This window comes from Prionailurus bengalensis, chromosome E4 (assembly GCF_016509475.1).
Source record: "Prionailurus bengalensis isolate Pbe53 chromosome E4, Fcat_Pben_1.1_paternal_pri, whole genome shotgun sequence".
In the NCBI taxonomy this organism is placed as follows: Eukaryota; Metazoa; Chordata; class Mammalia; order Carnivora; family Felidae; genus Prionailurus; species Prionailurus bengalensis.
In genome coordinates, this window is record NC_057360.1 from 65,648,735 (window position 1) to 65,655,301 (window position 6,567).

Sequence of the window (6,567 nt, forward strand, 5' to 3'; positions counted from 1 at the left end):
AAAAAAAAGATGTTAAGCATTAAAAACCAAAAGCTTTTCTGTATTTCCGGAGCACGGATTTTAGTAGCAATTACTTTTCACTTCTTATTTTATGGTTAGCTTTTTTAAAATCAGCTTTGTGGGGCACCTGGGTGGCTCAGTCGGTTGAGCGACCGGCTTCGGCTCAGGTCATGATCTCAGGGTTTGTGAGCTCAAGCCCCGCATCGGGCTCTGTGCTGACAGCTCGGAGCCTGGAGCCTGCTTCGGATTCTGTGTCTCCCTGTCTCTCTCCCCTTCCCCCACTCATGCTCTGTCTCTCTCTGCCTCAGAAATAAACATTAAAAAAATAAAATAAAAAATAAAATAAAATCAGCTTTGTAAAGTATAATTCCATTCAATAAATTTCACCATTTTATTTTTATTTTTTATTTTTTCTTAAAGTTTATGCAATAGAGAGAGGGAGGGGGAAAGAGAGAGAGAGACAGAGAGAGAGAGAATGCAGGAGGGATACAGAGAGAGATGGAGAGAGAGAAGATCCCAAGCAGGCTCCACACCATCAGCACAGAGCCTGATGCAGGGCTTGAACCCTCGAACCTGAGATCATGTATGAGATCATGAGATATCATGACCTGAGCCAAAACCAAGTGACCTGAGATCATGACCTGAGCCAAAACCAAGTGTCAGACGCTTAACTGACTGAGTCACTCCTAAATTAGGCACCCCTAAATGTCACCTTTTTAAATGGTACTGAATTTTGGAAAAATGGGCAAGTTGTCAAACAACAACAATCACTAGATAGAACATTTCCGTCATCCCCCAAAGTTTTCTTGCATCTTTTTTCATTAAATCTCCTGCTCATACCCCCAGACCTAGCTACTGGGGAGTGGTATGCTTTTTGTCACTTTCGCTTTGCCTTTTCTAGAAATTCACATAAATAGAATCATACAATCTGTGGTCTTTTATGTCAGGCTCACTTATCATAATGCCTTTAAGTTTCTCAAAAAATTTTTTTCATTGAAGTATAATTAACATACAGTTTTAGATCAGTTTCTTTTTTTCCATTATATTGCGTTTATTTTTTTTAAATATGAAAATTATTGTCAAATTGGTCTCCATACAACACCCAGTGCTCATCCCAAAAGGTGCCCTCTTCAATACCCATCGCCCACCTTCCCCTCCCTCCCAGCCCCCATCAACCCTCAGTTTGTTCTCAGTTTTTAAGAGTCTCTTAGGCTTTTAAATCCGTTTCAAGTGTACAATAGAGAGACTCAACAATTCTATGCATTACTCAGTGCTCATCATGATAAGCGGACTCTTTGTTTTAAGCCTTGTTTTTTAAGTTTTATCTATTTATTTTGAGAGAGAGAGAGAGAGAAGAGGAGGAGCAGAGAGAGAGGGACAGAGAATCCCAAGCAGGCTCCAGGCTCGGCACAGAGCTCAACGTGGGGCCATGGGTCTCGCGACCCTGGGACCATGACCTGAGATGAAATCATGAGTTGGATGGGTAACCAACCGAGCCACTCAGGCCCCCCTGAGAGGTGGACTCTTAATCCCCTATATCTGTGTCCCCCAAACTCCCACCCATCTCCTCTCTGGCACACACACACCAGTTTGCTCTCTAGATTTAAGAGCATTTTTGCTTGTTTGTCTCTGTTTGTTTGTTCACTTGTTTTGTCTCTTAAGTTCCACGTACAAGTGAAATCATATGGTATTTGTCTCTCTCTCTGTCGGACTTAGTTCATTTCGAGGTATTGCCTCCAGGGCCAACCAGGCTGTTACCAGTCCCACCCACCAACGACAGCCTCTCAGCGCGGTATTCCCACAGGGGCAATGAGGACAGTCACCCATCTGACTGCTGACCCCACCCAGCTACAAGCTCACAGATGCCCTGAAGATCCTTGCATATTGTCGCACGTATGGGTGACATGGAATGGCTGACTGCTGTCCAGACAGAGCACAGTTTGTTTTTCTAGGCACCGGTCGACAGACATTTAGGCCCTTTCTAGTTTGGAACACTACTGTTATCAATAAAACTACTGTGAATATTTAACACAAGTTTTGTTGTGATGGTAGACTTTATAATTTCTCTTCAGGAGATGAGGGTTGTTATGGTATCGTTACCGGGTAATATGACACGTTTCTGCTTAAGTTTATGCAAAGATGATCCAATTTCCCAAAGTGGCCCAACTATTCTACATTCTGCAAGCAATGTATGAGAATTCCAGTCGTTTACAACATCATCAGTGCTTGGTAATGTCAAAGTTCCCACGTGGTCATTCATCCCACCAATGGTCATTCCCATTGGTCATTCCCAATGCTTTAACTTGCATTGTCCTAACGTTGAGCACCTTTTCATTTACTTAGTTGCAATTTTGAAAACTTCATGCTGGAGTGCCTGGGTGGCTCAGTCAGTTAAGCCTCCAACTTCAGCTCAGGTCATGATCCCATGGTTTGTGGGTTCGAGCCCCGTGTCGGGCTGTACGCTGAGAGCTGAGAGCCCGGATCCTGCTTTGGATTCTGTGTCTCCCTCTCTCTCTGCCCCTTCCCCTGCTTGCTTTCTGTCTCTCTCTCTCTCTCAAAAATAAATAAACATTAAAAATAATTTTTAAACTTCTTTGTGCAAGTGTCTAATCACGCATTTCCCCCCATTTTTAAACTAAGTTTTTTCTCTTGTCATTATCAACTTTTAAGAATGTTTCGTATGGGGTGCCTGGGTGGCGCAGTCGGTTAAGCGTCCGACTTCAGCCAGGTCACGATCTCGCGGTCCGTGAGTTCGAGCCCCGCGTCAGGCTCTGGGCTGATGGCTCGAAGCCTGGAGCCTGTTTCCGATTCTGTGTCTCCCTCTCTCTCTGCCCCTCCCCCGTTCATGCTCTGTCTCTCTTTGTCCCCAAAAAAATAAACGTTGAAAAAAAAAATGTTTCGTATACTCAGATGCAATTATTTGACAGTTATACAATTTGCTAATATGTTCTCCCACTTGGAGGAGGGTCTTTTGAAAAGCCATTTAATTTTTCATAGTTTTGGAGGCTAGAAATCCCAGATCAACATCCCAGCCAGTTCAGGTCCTGGTGAGGACTCTTGGCTTGCAGATGAGCACCTACTCACCATGTGAGGAGAGAGGGAGACAGAGAGAGAGAGAGAGAGAGAGAGAGAGAGAGAGACAGAGGGCACACAACCACCTTCAGCCTTGATGACCTGCATAAAGGTCCGGTCTCCAGATACAGCCACCTCAGGGGGTGAGACTCCAATGTGAGTTTGAGGGACCAGAAACATTGAGTCCATAAGAAAGAGTATGTAGAATTGACATCACTTTCCCCTTAAACATTTGATAAAATCCACCAATGAACTAATCAGGACTAGGGAAGTTTATTTTTGAGAAGTTATTAACTATACAACCTATGTTTTTTAATAGATATAGGAACAATCAGGTTATTGGTTTATTCTCTTTTTTTATTGGCTTATTCTCGAGTGAGCTTTGAAAGGATGTCTTTCAAGTAACATGCCCTTTGATTTGTCAAATTTGTTAGCATAACGTTGTTCATGGTATTCCCTGAAATGTCCACAGTATATGTAAGGAGGTACTTATTTATTGTTTAATATTTGGGTAACTTGTGTCTTCTTTCTTTTAACCTGTTCCATCTCCCTAGAGATTTACCAATTTCATTTTTTAAAAATCAATAAAATTGCTGGAGTCTGTTGGTCTTGGATTCCTTTTCTCTTTACTATTTTATTGTGTGAGGAAAATATATAATATCCTTTCTTCTGCTTACATTTGATTTATTGTAATCTGTTCTTTCTCTTGTTTCTTAAGACAAAAGTTGAGCCTACAAACTTGAGTCTCTTTTGTACTGTAAGCATTTAATGCTATAAATGTTCCCTTGAATACTGATCTAGCTGTATCCCCCAAATAATTTTGATACATCATGTTTTCACTTTATTCAGTTTATTTATTTTTTATTTATTTTTTAATTTTTTTTAACGTTTATTTATTTTTGAGACAGAGAGAGACAGAGCATGAACGGGGGAGGGGCAGAGAGAGGGAGACACAGAATCTGAAACAAGCTCCAGGCTCTGAGCCGTCAGCCCAGAGCCCGACGCGGGGCTCGAACTCACAGACCACGAGATCATGACCTGAGCTGAAGTCGGACGCTTAACCGACTGAGCCACCCAGGCACCCCTCACTTTATTCAGTTTAAACTAACTCTAATTTCCTTTTTGATTCCCCGCCCCACCTTTGGCCTACCAGCTATTTAGAAGTGTGTAATTTTAAGTGTTAATCATCTGGTCTGTTCTAGATATCTCTTCGTCCTTGTTTTCTTGTTTAACTTAATTTTAATCAATGAACATCCTTACATATTAATTAAATCTTACAAAATATTCTGAGACTTTTTATGGTCACGCACGTGATCTATCTTGCACACTTGAAAAGAATATGTCGTCTGTTCGGGCGTACGATTTCCAACACCTATCAGTTAGATCATATTGGTTAACAGTATCGTTAAAATCTTCCACGTTTTAATTTTGTCCTTATATTGTACATTTTGGAGATATAGATATGGCACATCCCTATCCTTCTATATCTTTTTTTTTTTTAATTTTTTTTTTCAACGTTTATTTATTTTTGGGACAGAGAGAGACAGAGCATGAACGGGGGAGGGGCAGAGAGAGAGGGAGTCACAGAATCGGAAACAGGCTCCAGGCTCTGAGCCATCAGCCCAGAGCCCGACGCGGGGCTCGAACTCACGGACCGCGAGATCGTGACCTGGCTGAAGTCGGACGCTGAACCGACTGCGCCACCCAGGCGCCCCCCTTCTATATCTTTATTTTAGGTCCTCTTGTTCTTCCAGTTACCAAGACTAAAGTATTGAACACCTCAACTATCACAGTGGATTCATCGATTTCTCGTTAATTTTCATCAGTGTTTTACTTAATACATTTTCTATTTTTGTAATTATATGCATATACATTTGGGATTTTTATGGTTTTTTTTTTCTGAATTGAACACTTAACTATTCTGAAATGTCACCCTTTATCTCAAGGAATGTTCCTTGTTCTAAAACTAACTGCAGCTGATATTAATAGGGTCACTATAGCTTTTATTTCATTTGGGTGTCCTGGTATATATTTTTCCTGTCTTTTTACCTTCAACCTACCTGTGGCTCATAATTAAAGTAAGTACTTTACAGACTGTGTATAAGTAGATATATTTTATCCAGTTGGATAATCCCTGGTCTTAAATTCTTATCCCATTTTTACTGCCTTTTTAAATTAACTGAGTACATTCTAACAGTTCCATTTTGTCTCACTTTGGCTTACAAGTGTTTGTTTCGGGGCAAGTTTCTGTGATAATGGGAACGTTATATCTGTGCTGCCCAAGACAGGGGACACAAGAACATGAGGTTATCAAACATTACGATGTGACCACTGGGGCAGGAAAATAGAACGTTTAATTGTATTGAATCTTAATTGAATTAAAAATTCAATATCCACATGGAGCTAAATGCTGTCTTATTTTAATGTTTTTTTATTTATTTTTGAGAGACAGAGCCTGAGCAGGGGAGGGGCAGAGAGAGAGAGGGAGACACAGAATCCGAAGCGGGCTCCAGGCTCTGAGCTGTCCACACAGAGCCCGACCCCTGGCTCGAACTCACAGAGTGTGAGATCATGACCTGAGCTGAAGTCAGACGCTTAACCGACTGAACCACCCAGGCGCCCCTAAAAGCTGTCTTATTGATAGCACAGCTCTAGGCACACAGTATACATCTCTAACTTATCAGTGTCATTATTCTAATAATATTATATGATGACATGTATACTGAAAAGCTTCTTAATCCATTCCTTTACTACATTACCATGTATCTTACCTCTCTTATTCTAAAACCTATAATTCACTGATATTACTTTTTTGCTTTAAGCAACTATATTTCAGGGAGACTAAAAAGTAAAGGAAAATAAACTTTACCCATATACTTAGCATTTTACTTTCCTATCTAAACTTTGTGAGGATCCAAATTTTTATCTGGTAACCTTTTTTTTTTTTTTATGCCTGAAGCTGTATCTTTAATATTTATTTATGGTGCAGGTACGCTGATGATACATTTTCACAGCTTTGACAGTCTGGACAAGGCTTTCTTCACCTTCGTCTCTGAAGATCGTTCCCCTGGGTGAAGAGCCTGAGCTGACAGATTTTCCACGTGTTCCATTATGGTCTAATTTCCAGAATTTCCAGTAAGTCATCTGTTCTTAACTGGGTTGCACTGTAGGTAATGTTCCTTTCTTTCCTCACTATTTTTACGGGTTTTATCGTTGATTTGCAACAACTGGATTCCTATGTACTTTGGTGTGACTTTCTTTTTCATTCTGCTCGAGAGGTGTTGAGCTTGGGTCTGTGAGTTTATAGTGTTACCCGATTTGGAAAAGTCCCAGCCTTTACTTCATCAAATATTATTCTGACACCCTTCTCTCTCCTCCTCCTGGGACCTCAGCTGCATGGGTGTTTGACAGCCTGAGAGTTTCCCACACATCATCACCGAGTCCCTGGGTTCTTGTCTTCAGTTTTACTTCTGCGTGTGCTGTGGGAGGGACAGC